The following is a 13,202-nucleotide window of genomic DNA, read 5'->3' as shown; positions in this document are numbered from 1 at the left end:
TTAACTCTATATTATTAATAATTAACGATATTTACACTTAATTGAACGGTTTAAAAGAGGAGAAAACACGAAAAAAATGACAATTAAATTTTTAAACATAGTTTATCTTCAATTTCGACTCTTTAAAATTCAAAATTCAACGGAAAAAAAGAAGAGAAAAACTAGCTAATTCGAATCTTTTTGAAAAAAATTTAAAAAATGAATTTATGGAACATCATTAGTAATTTTTCCTGATTAAGATTACTTTTAGAATTTTGATGACATGTTTTGAATAGGTTAAAATCCAATCTACACTTTGTTAGAATATATAACAAATTGGACCAAGCTATATTTCTAACAAAGACAAATCATTATTTCTTCTAGATTTTCCAGAACAAAAATTTTAAAAGAAATTCAAAAGACTTTGAAATAAGATTCAAATTTGATTCTACAGATTTTCTAGAGTATTTTTTTTTAATTTTAATCATAATAATTTTGAAGAAATATTTCACAAATATTCTTCGTCGAAAAAACAGAAGCTAAAATGAAGAATTAAATTAAAATGTATTTATTATTCTTTACAACAAAAAATAAATTCACTTGAACATTGATTTAAATTGTCAGGAAAGAAGAGGAAGGAATTTAAGGGTAAAAAGGTATATGTGTTTAAAAATCCTAAAATCATTTTTAAGGTTGTATTTTTTCTCTAAAATTGTCTTTCTGAAAGTTATAAGAAGCAAAGTAAAAAAAAAAAAAAGGAATTTATTTAAACAAGTGAAGACCAAGTCTTTAAAATATTTTCTTGAATTTTCAAATTCTATTTGAGTTTTGTCTCTCTTAGAATTAAAAATGCCGGGCAAAGCGAGACCAGCTTGCTAGTAAATAAATACAATTTAAAAAATAGAGGCAGCTCACTGGTAAGTGCTGCTATTTGAGCTATTTTTAGAACAGGCCAGCGGGCTACTCATCTGGTTCTTACGGGCTACCTGGTGCCCGCGGGCACCACGTTGGTGACCCCTGCCTTAATGCATCAGTCACACGCAGGATTCACACAAAAATGAGGCAAAAAATGGCCTGAATGTCCAAACAAGTCCAGCTTTCAGCTTTACTGGAGGCTGCTGCTACACTGCTTTTCAGATGAGGCCATAACAAGACTACAACCCTCCCAAATTAATTACACAATATAGATCCATTCATACGTTATGTTATTTTCATTTAATGACAGGTATAAATAAATAAAAATAATAATTTTTAATGTGTCGCGACATTTATTTTATTTTGTATTAGCGACTTCCTCCCAGTCAACTTCCTTTGTTTTCATGCTAGTGACGTCGAGGGGCCTGTGAGCGTTAACAGTGGAGTCTAGTGTCTAGTAGTTGTCGCTTCTTCTCTTTTGTAGGAGAAAGTATATACGTTGAGTAAGAAGGACCATCAAGACAGAATAGCAATATTATGAAGTTTTACTAAAGTATTAAAGGCCTACTGAAAGCCACTACTACCGACCACGCAGTCTGATAGTTTATATATCAATGATGAAATCTTAACATTGCAACACATGCCAATACGGCTGGGTTAACTTATAAAGTGCAATTTTAAATTTCCCGCTAAACTTCCGGTTGAAAACGCCTTTGGATGATGACTTTTGCGCGTGACGTAGCCAGTGAAACAGAAGTATGGCTCCCCTATTGAAGCCAATACAAAATAGCTCTGTTTTCATCTCATTATTCCACAGTATTCTGGACATCTGTGTTGGTGAATCTGTTGCAATTTGTTCATTGCATTATGGAGAAAGAAGCTGAGCAAGCAAAGAAGAAAGTTGTCGGTGCGAAGCGGAGTATTTTGCGAGGGAAGTCAGCAACACAACACAGCCGGTGTTTCATTGTTTACATTCCCGAAAGATGCAGTCAAGATCGAAGAACTCTGACAACAGAGACTCTTACCAGGAGGACTTTGACTTCGATACACAGACGCCTGTAGAGAACTGGGACAACACAGACTCTTACCAGAATTACTTTGATTTGGATACGCAGACGCGGTACCGTGAGTACGCAGCTGCGCTTCCAAACATTTGATCGCTTGCCCGTACGTGCGTGTCACGTACGTAACTTTGGGTAAATATATAAGCTTTATGAACCTTGGGTTAGGTGAACGGTCCTTTGGGCTGAGTGATTGTGTGTGTTGTGCAGGTGTTTGAATTGTATTGGCGGGTTATATGGACGGGAGCTAGGAGCTAGCATAACAAACACGTAGGTGTTTGTTATGCGGGATTAATTTGTGGCATATTAAATATAAGCCTGGTTGTGTTGTGGCTAATAGAGTATATATATGTCTTGTGTTTATTTACTGTTGTAGTCATTCCCAGCTGAATATCAGGTCACCCCCGGCTCTCACAGCATCTTCCCTATCTGAATCGCTTCCACTCCCCACTAGTCCTTCACTTGCACTTTCCTCATCCACAAATCTTTCATCCTCACTCAAATTAATGGGGAAATCGTCGCTTTCTCGATCCGAATCGCTCTCACTTCTGGTCGCCATCACTGTAAACAATAGGGAACTTTGTGGAAATGTTCAACTGACTACGTCACGCTACTTCCGGTAGGGGCAAGGCTTTTTTTTGTCTGATACCAAAAGTTGCGATCTTTATCGTCGTTGTTCTCTACTAAATCCTTTCAGCAAAAATATGGCAATATCGCGAAATGATCAAGTATGACATATAGAATAGATCTGCTATCCCCGTGTAAATAAAAAAATTTCATTTCAGTAGGCCTTTAGGAGACCAGTCCTTACAAATGCGGTAATAACAGCGTCAAGAAGTGGTCTGAAAATCAAACGGGAAGAGACAACTTATTGAGTACGAAAACAACACCCGTTCGCCCAAAAGGGAACACAGCCCATACTTGCCAACCCTCCCGTTTTTAGCGGGAGAATCCCGATATTCAGCGCCTCTCCCGACAACCTCCCGACAGAGATTTTCTCCCGACAAACTCCCGGTATTCAGCCGGAGCTGGAGGCCACGCCCCCCCCCCCCCCCCCCCCCCAAAAAAAAAAGTCTGCCGCAGCTGCGATTGGACCTGACCAGCCTCCGGGTACAAGTACTGGAGTACCAATTGCTTGCCAGGGAAGATCTTCCCCAGGAAGCAAGGATTGACCGGTTTTAGTTTAGTCTTTATTTGAAGGGACAATGTACAGAAACATTAAGCTCAAAGACAGATATGTTCTGTACCAGATTATAGCTAAATAGCTAATTTCCATCTGCAGTCCCTGGCTACCTAAATTAAAGGGATACACAAATCATGCAATAAAATTATGACAATAAAATCATACACAAGTATTAAGAAAAAAGTCATAAAATGCCCTTTCATGGACACATACTTAATATACAATACAACCACACCTCATTTACATCATCACACAAAGACAATACATGCTTTTGTTCACATCTGTCATCATTTGTAAAAACAACCATGATTTTAACACACACACCTCACAATTTACAATAAAAAATGCTCTCATGGATAAATATAATACACATTAGGTTGATGTGTCAAACATAATGTCCATCTTAGTGACCGTGTGAGCAGCTTTGATTGCTCCAAAGCCACTTTTTAACTTCAATTGTGAATGAAGAGTCATCTGTTAGACTTTTCAAGTTTGTTGTGAGGTCGTTCCATTCCTTTATGGCTTTATATGAAAAGGCTGATTGTGCAAAAGAGGTTTTACATCTGGGTACGCTACACTGCCCCCTGGTGGAGGCTCGTGTGTTTCTAGTTGTCACAGCAGATGTAAACTGGACAAAGTTTTGGGCCATGCTAGGGAGAGATGGAAGATTCCACACTCTCGTGCATTTGATGAAAGCACTTTTGTGCGTGACACACAGCAATGCATCATCAGAGAGGGTGTTCAGCATGGTTAGAAAAATAGTGACAGAGAATAGAAAGAGGATGGCCAATTCAACCCTTAACAAAGCATTGTACTTTCAAGTACAACAATGAGTAGATGAGTGTTGTGTGTGTGTGTGTATATGTGTAAATAAATGAACACTAAAATTCAAGTATTTCTTTTATTTATATATATAATAAAATAAATAAATAAATATATATATATATATATATATATATATATATATATATATATATATATATATATATATATATATATATATATATATATATAGCTAGAATTCACTGAAAGTCAAGTATTTATTTATATATATATATATATATATATATATATATATATATATATATATATATATATATATATATATATATATATATATATATATATGAAATACTTGAGTTGGTGAATTCTAGCTGTAAATATACTCTCCTCTAAACCACGCCCCCCACCCCAACCACGCCCCACCCCCGACCAAGCCCCCCCCACCCCCGACCAAGCCCCCCCCCCCCCCACCTCCCGATATTGGAGGTCTCAAGGTTGGCAAGTATGACACAGCCTCATTGTTCTAAACTTATAAGATAAAAAGGGAGTACATCATACTCCCAATACACATTCCAACGCCTTCAAGGTAAGGCACAGAGTTTACTTGCGGACATAAAATTCCAGCACAAAGTGTACACATGGGAAAATATTAGCTTCTTTAAACATGACTATGAATAAAGGAAGAACTCTTAAAAATGTATGAATTCTCCACAATATGTACATGTACGTACTGATTAAGAACAGAGAGGTATAATAACCACAACAACGTTTTCCCTATCAAACGACATTTTGTTTTTCTGTGTCCTGCTTAGTTCACGCGCAGTGTTGTCAGATCTCACGAGAGAAACAAGAAACCGGCTCTATTTTTCTAACTTTATTTCAATAACAATACAGTCGAAATCTTTTCCAAACTTTGGAAGAAAAAAAAAGAACTTATATGTCGTTCTAATCTTCAAACATTGAACAGGATATCGAAACAACACTAACATAAAGAAATAATAAACAAAATAAATCGGAAAAATATTACAAATCACTTAATTGTTTTTTCTTTGATTGTAATGATTTTTTAAATGTCTTTTAGCATGTTGGAAGTTTTCATGACCTTTGTGTTTTCCTCTGTTATTAGTGAGTAATATATATATATATATATATATATATATATATATATATATATATATATATATATATATATATATATATATATATATATATATATATATATATATATATATTATATATATATATATATATATATATATATATATATATATATATATATATATATATATATATATATATATATATATATATAAAATATATGTATATAATACATTTTTGATTTCACAATTTAAATTTTTTTAGATACATTTAGTTTGCATGACATTACTCTGGATTTGTGAATATGGATTTTTCCTAGTAGACATGACAGTCTGACAGCATTCTCTAAATCTTTATGACATTTACTTTGTAAAAACAGAACAATTCCTTCTCGGAGCTCAAAAAGTGTATTGTAAGTACCGAACAGTACAACAGCAAGTTCATTCAGTCCAGAATAATTGTGAGATGGGACATTAAAAAAATAAATGGTTATTTGAGTCTTTTTCAATATGACAAATTGAGCATTGTGGGGAAAAAACATCCTGGATGAATTTGGATAGAAGTGAGTTACAAGGGTAACACTTGTGAATGATTTTATTTGTGATGAGGAATATGTTATGCTCAGTCAGTTTATTTAGAATTTAATTTGAGGGAAGGAGTTTCTTCAGAATGTAACACCATTTGGTGGACATGTCTGTGATTAAGTGCTACACAAATACAATTTGATTAATCTGAATTCAGAGTGTTTTTTCATGTGTTTATTACATTTATGATTCAAGAAGTTTCTTCCAGCTATCATTAAGCTTGGAGAAACATCCTCCAAATGTTCACCCTCTAGAGAAGACTTAAAGTGGAACTGCACTTTTTGGGGGGAATTTTGCCTATCCCTTCACAGTCATTATGAGAGAAAAGAACACACATTTATTTGTTTTATTAGGATTTTAAAGATGATAAAGAAACGCTTGGAAGATGCGGCTAATGGGAGTCCTCGTTGTAGCCTTCAAAGTCTCTAAAACAACTTCAAAACCCTCCATCAATGTTTTATATACACACTGCACGTATATATATATAATGTAGTAACAGACACCTTCATAACAATATGTAATATGTACAATATACACACTGCAAGTATATATATAATGTAGTAACAGACACCTTCATAACATTATGGAATATGTACAATATACACACTGCAAGTATATATATAATGTAGTAACAGACACTTTCATAACATTATGTAATATGTACAATATACACACTGCAAGTATATATATAATGTAGTAACAGACACCTTCATAACAATATGTAATGTGTACAATATACACACTGCAAGTATATATATATAATGTAGTAACAGACACTTTCATAACAATATGTAATATGTACAATATACACACTGCAAGTATATATATAATGTAGTAACAGACACCTTCATAACAATATGTAATATGTACAATATACACACTGCAAGTATATATATAATGTAGTAACAGACACTTTCATAACATTATGTAATATGTACAATATACACACTGCAAGTATATATATAATCTAGTAACAGACACCTTCATAACAATATGTAATGTGTACAATATACACACTGCAAGTATATATATATAATGTAGTAACAGACACTTTCATAACATTATGTAATATGTACAATATACACACTGCAAGTATATGTATAATGTAGTAACAGACACCTTCAAAACAATATGTAATATGTACAATATACACACTGCAAGTATAAATATAATGTAGTAACAGACACCTTCATAACATTATGGAATATGTACAATATACACACTGCAAGTATATATATAATGTAGTAACAGACACTTTCATAACATTATGTAATATGTACAATATACACACTGCAAGTATACATATTATCTAGTAACAGACACCTTCATAACAATATGTAATGTGTACAATATACACACTGCAAGTATATATATATAATGTAGTAACAGACACTTTCATAACATTATGTAATATGTACAATATACACACTGCAAGTATATGTATAATGTAGTAACAGACACCTTCATAACAATATGTAATATGTACAATATACACACTGCAAGTATATATATAATGTAGTAACAGACACCTTCATAACATTATGGAATATGTACAATATACACACTGCAAGTATATATATAATCTAGTAACAGACACTTTCATAACATTATGTAATATGTACAATATACACACTGCAAGTATATATATAATCTAGTAACAGACACCTTCATAACAATATGTAATGTGTACAATATACACACTGCAAGTATATATATATAATGTAGTAACAGACACCTTCATAACATTATGTAATATGTACAATATACACACTGCAAGTATATATATAATGTAGTAACAGACACCTTCATAACATTATGTAATATGTACAATATACACACTGCAAGTATATATATAATGTAGTAACAGACACCTTCATAACATTATGTAATATGTACAATATACACACTGCAAGTATATACAGTATATAATGTAGTAACAGACACCTCATAACAATATGTAATATGTACAATATACACACTGCAAGTATATATATATAATGTAGTAACAGACACCTTCATAACAATATGTAATATGTACAATATACACACTGCAAGTATATATATAATGTAGTAACAGACACCTTCATAACATTATGTAATATGTACAATATACACACTGTAAGTATATACAGTATATAATGTAGTAACAGACACCTCATAACAATATGTAATATGTACAATATACACACTGCAAGTATATATATATAATGTAGTAACAGACACCTTCATAACAATATGTAATATGTACAATATACACACTGCAAGTATATATATAATGTAGTAACAGACACCTTCATAACATTATGTAATATGTACAATATACACACTGCAAGTATATATATAATGCAGTAACAGACACCTTCATAACATTATGTAATATGTACAATATACACACTGCAAGTATATATATAATGTAGTAACAGACACCTTCATAACAATATGTAATATGTACAATATACACACTGCAAGTATATATATATAATGTAGTAACAGACACCATCATAACAATATTTACCGTTTTCACAGCAGCACACTTTTGACTTCCAGATACAAAACGCTTGTGTGTGTTCTAATCATGGCAGAGTTGGTGACAAACAACAAAGATGACTATTTTTGGACAAATGAGGATTCACAACCTTATATTTTTGAATCTGAATGAACACAGCATGAACTGTTGTTTCTAGTTGCGAGCACGAAGAAAAGGTTGAAACGCCCAGCATAAAAAGTTTGGTGGACACAATGAGACAAAGAAGGCGTGGCATAAAACACGTCTTTCTGTGGCAGCGTCGGAGAAAGTTGTTCATGTAAACAAACTACGTTGAGTTCAAGGGCCGCTGAAATTAGTAGGACAAAACGGTGCTTGCCAAATACTCTCATCAGTGAAGCATGTATAACGTAAACAGTGGGATTTCTAACAATTAAGAAGGTTTGTGTCATTTTTTTTCCTTCTTAATCTTTTTCCATTTTCACACATCTCTGAAAGAGGTCCACGGAGCCACTAGGGCGGCGCTATGCGGCTCTAGAGCAGGGGTTTGCTGACCCCCGTGCTTGGCAAACCTTGGCTGTTTTCCCAGGTCAACGTGTAGCTGCCAATCAGGGGCTCTGTGGAGGAGGCCTGTTGTTGTCTGCGGACATACCCGTGGTCTCTCTCCAGCTTTCATCAGGAGGATTGCCGTCTTTGAAGCATGATGGTGTTTGCTGGTGCTGATGACTGAGGCTATGCTCTCAAAAACTGTTTTGAGTACCAGGTCATGGCGCCAGCAATAGCGATCATCAGCCAGGACATTTCAGCATCTGTTGAGGAGATCCACTAAAGTGGCCCTACCAGAGCAAAACGGACTATAAGGTCATGGTAGACTGCCTCCACTAGAAATCGGATGCTACATCGAGCTCTCCCACCTAGTCCATTCTCCTTGCTGCCGGAGACCCACTGCCCCGCCCACTCGCTCTTCCTCCAACCCTGCTCGGACCTCTTCCTGGAGTAGATGGTGTCTCTCTTTGCCCCGGGCCTGGTTGACTTGGCCCTTAGGGAAGAAGCCCAGGCCCACTGTTCTTGTTGCCAAGACCCCCACCAGCTCAAATGATGTATAAAGTAAATGATAATATGCTTCCAGAAGTGGTCCAGAAGATGTTTCAGATGTGAACCAGTAAATATGAACTAAGAGGGATTTATGTGTACTCAAAAGCAAAGGTATGAACAAATGTAAAACAAATATGTATATCATATTAAGGAGTTCATCTATGGTAACATTTACAAATATCTAACACTTCCTTCTTTCAAAAACCTATATAAATAACAAAATTATATATAAGTCTAAAATGAAATGATGAATATCTATACAAATACAAAATGTTTATTGTATGTTTTGTACTGTTTACTGTCGCCTTTTCAGTCAAATTGTTGGGTTATTTTGTAATATAAGTACACAATGTTTTTAAAATAATGCATGTACTTCACTGAAAAAAAAGCATTAATCTAAAGCAGGGGTCACCAACCTTTTTGAAACCAAGAGCTACTTCTTGGGTACTGATTCATGCGACGGGCTACCAGTTTGATACACACTTAAATAAATTGCCAGAAATAGCCAATTTGCTCAATTTAACTTTAACTCTATGTTATCATTAATAATTAATGATATTTACACTTAATTGAACGGTTTAAAAGAGGAGAAAAAAAAAAAAAAATGACTATTACATTTTGAAACATAGTTTATCTTCAATTTCGACTCTTTAAAATTCAAAATTCAACCGAAAAAAAGAAGAGAAAAACTAGCTAATTCGAATCTTTTTGAAAAAATCTAAAAAAGAATTTATGGAACATCATTAGTAATTTTTCCTGATTAAGCTCAATTTTAGAATTTTGATGACATGTTTTAAATAGGTTAAAATCCAATCTACACTTTGTTAGAATATATAACAAATTGGACCAAGCGATGAGGTGGCCACTTGTCCAGGGTGTACCCCGCCTTCCGCCCGATTGTAGCTGAGATAGGCTCCAGCGCCCCCGCGACCCCAAAGGGAATAAGCGGTAGAAAATGGATGGATGGATGGATGGACCAAGCTATATTTCTAACAAAGACAAATCATTATTTCTTCTAGATTTTCCAGAACAAACATTTTTAAAGAAATTCAAAAGACTTTGAAATAAGATTTAAATTTGATTCTACAGATTTTCTAGATTTGCCAGAATAATTTTTTTGAATTTTAATCATAAGAAGTTTAAAGAAATATTTCACAAATATTCTTCGTCGAAAAAACAAAAGCTAAAATGAAGAATTAAATTAAAATGTATTTATTATTCTTTACAATAAAGAAAAAATAAAATACTTGAACATTGATTTAAATTGTCAGGAAAGAAGAGGAAGGAATTTAAAAGGTAAAAAGGTATATGTGTTTAAAAATCCTAAAATCATTTTTAAGGTTGTATTTTTTCTCTAAAATTGTCTTTCTGAAAGTTATAAGAAGCAAAGTAAAAAAAACAATGCATTTATTTAAACAAGTGAAGACCAAGTCTTTAAAATATTTTCTTGGATTTTCAAATTCTATTTGAGTTTTGTCTCTCTTAGAATTAAAAATGTCAAGCAAAGCGAGACCAGCTTGCTAGTCAATGAATACAATTAAAAAAATAGAGGCAGCTCACTGGTAAGTGCTGCTATTTGAGCTATTTTTAGAACAGGCCAGCGGGCTACTCATCTGGTCCTTACGGGCTACCTGGTGCCCGCTGGCACCGCGTTGGTGACCCCTGATCTAAAGTATCTAATCTATAAATGGTAGAATCATATTAACAAGACTGTGTTACACACAAGAATGATGTCACACATGTTATACGTGCTGATGTTGTCAGAAAGTCAAAGTTAACAAAGTTTTGAGAATTTATTTCATTTGCTGCTGCTTTTCTCACCAGCACACTTGTGTTTCTTACACTGGTACTTATAAGAGAATCTTTCACCACACACGCTGCAACTCAACACTTTCTCTCCGGTGTGTCTTCTCATGTGTCTTTTCAAACATTGTCTTTGTGTAAAATCTTTACCGCAGATCGAACAAGAAAAGGGTTTTACACCGGTGTGTATTCTCATGTGCACTTTCAAGTATTGACTCTGTACAAAATATTTACCACAGATTGAACAGGTAAAAGGTTTTTCACCAGTGTGTGTTCTCACGTGTCTTTTCAAATCGTTACTTTGTAAAAAACCTTTACCACAGATTGAGCAGGTAAAAGTGTTTTCTCTGGTGTGCATTCTCATGTGGACTTTGAAATTTGTACTGGTTACAAAACATTTACCACAGATTGAACAAGAAAATGGCGTTTCTCTGGTGTGCATTCTCGTGTGCACTTTTAAATTTGTACTTGTTACAAAACCTTTACCACAGATTGAACAGGTATAAGGGTTTTCTCCGGTGTGTATTCTCATGTGTTCTTTCAACCTGTATTTGCGTGAAAAACATTTACCACATTCTGAGCAGGTAAAAGGTTTTTCTCCAGTGTGCATTCTCATGTGTACTTTCAAATGTTGACTCTGTACAAAACTTTTACCACAAACTGAGCAGATACAATGTTTTTCTCCAGTGTGTGTTCTCATGTGTGTTTTCAAATGATGCTTTTGAGTACAACCTTTACCGCAGATTGAACAAGCAAAAGGTTTTTCTCCGGTGTGTGTTCTCATGTGTACTTTCAGACGACAATGGTGATTAAAAGTTTTGTCGCAGAGAGAACACGTGAAGTGTGTGTTGTCAGTGTGACATGTCTTATCATCTTTAGAGTCTTCATCATCAGTGTCAGGAGAGTGTGACGTTGTGTCCTCACTATCTGATAGTGGAGCTAAGAGCTTGTCTGCTTGTGATCCTCCACAGTGGTCTCCATCAGCTTCTGTTGTCATGTGTTGAGTTGAGCTGCTGCTTGGAGGCTCCGCCTCTCTCTTCTCCTCACTTTCACCTTTGACCTCATCATCTTCACTCTTCACAGGGACACCAATCAATGGCAACTCCTCCAACCATTCAAGATGCTCTCCCTCCTGACTGATGCTGTGTTCCTCCTCTTCCTCTTTAATGTCGGCGGTCAGTAAGTCCTCCTCTTCCTTTTTAAGGTACGGTGCCTCGTCTTCCTCTGTAGCATCGGGGGTCAGTGGGTCCTCCTCTTCATTTTTAATGTGAGGGGTCTGTGGCAATATATCTTGCTCTTTAAAGTGGGAGGGCTCCTCCTGCTCCATCCTGAAGATCCACTCCTGTTGACGACGTTCTGTGTAGACGTCTGCAGGACACAAGACAAACACGTGCTTTAGAAATGTCTGGCTTTGCTCAGTCACATGAGGCATTCAGTACGTTTACACATACGGAACAAAACAAAGTGGGGGGCAAACACGTGGCCATATACAACATTATTCACAGGGGAGCAGGGGGACTTTTTTTTTTACTAGGAATGGGCGATATTACAGCTGTTTTTATTACCTATTCTGTGTTATATGTTATATATATACAGTGTTTCCCATAAACTGCCAAGATACCTGTGGCGGTGGGGGCGTGGCTATGGGCGTAGTCACCATGACATCATCGAGTAATTTGCATAATTCACTACAATGATATTATTTTCTCTAAAAAGGCTCAAAAAATGTATACTTACTAATTAATAATAGTTTAATTGTTTTAAACGTCCATCCATCCATCCATTTTACAATATAATTACAACACTTTATGTACATATTTATATACAGATTTGAACAATAAGTTATTCACTGAAATATATTTATTAATTGTGGTTCTTACAAAAAATATATCTTATAAAATATAAAAGCTAAAATGTCTCTTAAAGCTCTGCCCCTTTAATTAGTGCATACTAAATAATTTAACTTTAGCCTACTGCTACAACCATATTATTTACCAGCAACATAAAGTGAAACAGAGGCAGAGGTGTCCTGCCACAGTCAGTAACAAATAAACAGAAAACAGTAGTGGTCAAATACAAATAAGGCAACAAGAGAAGTATCCTACACTTCTCTTTTGTAAAGTAAATCTGAACAGCCTATATGGGCATCTACAGCAAATATATGATTTGCCTGAGGAACTGGACAGGACAAAAAAAATAAAAAATAAATGTATTTT

The 13,202-nt window shown here is 34.7% G+C and overlaps 1 protein-coding gene across 1 annotated transcript in view; it reads left to right on the top strand.

Annotated features, from left to right (window-relative positions):
• The window catches only part of LOC133640867 (zinc finger protein with KRAB and SCAN domains 3-like), a 257,581-nt gene that overhangs the window by 200,254 nt on the left and 44,125 nt on the right, over positions 1 to 13,202 (top strand). The window lies entirely within an intron of this gene.

Source organism: Entelurus aequoreus, linkage group LG23, assembly GCF_033978785.1.
Source record: "Entelurus aequoreus isolate RoL-2023_Sb linkage group LG23, RoL_Eaeq_v1.1, whole genome shotgun sequence".
Taxonomy (NCBI): domain Eukaryota; kingdom Metazoa; phylum Chordata; class Actinopteri; order Syngnathiformes; family Syngnathidae; genus Entelurus; species Entelurus aequoreus.
Note: the sequence above shows the minus strand (reverse complement) of the source record. Positions and strands in the feature narration are given on the sequence as shown.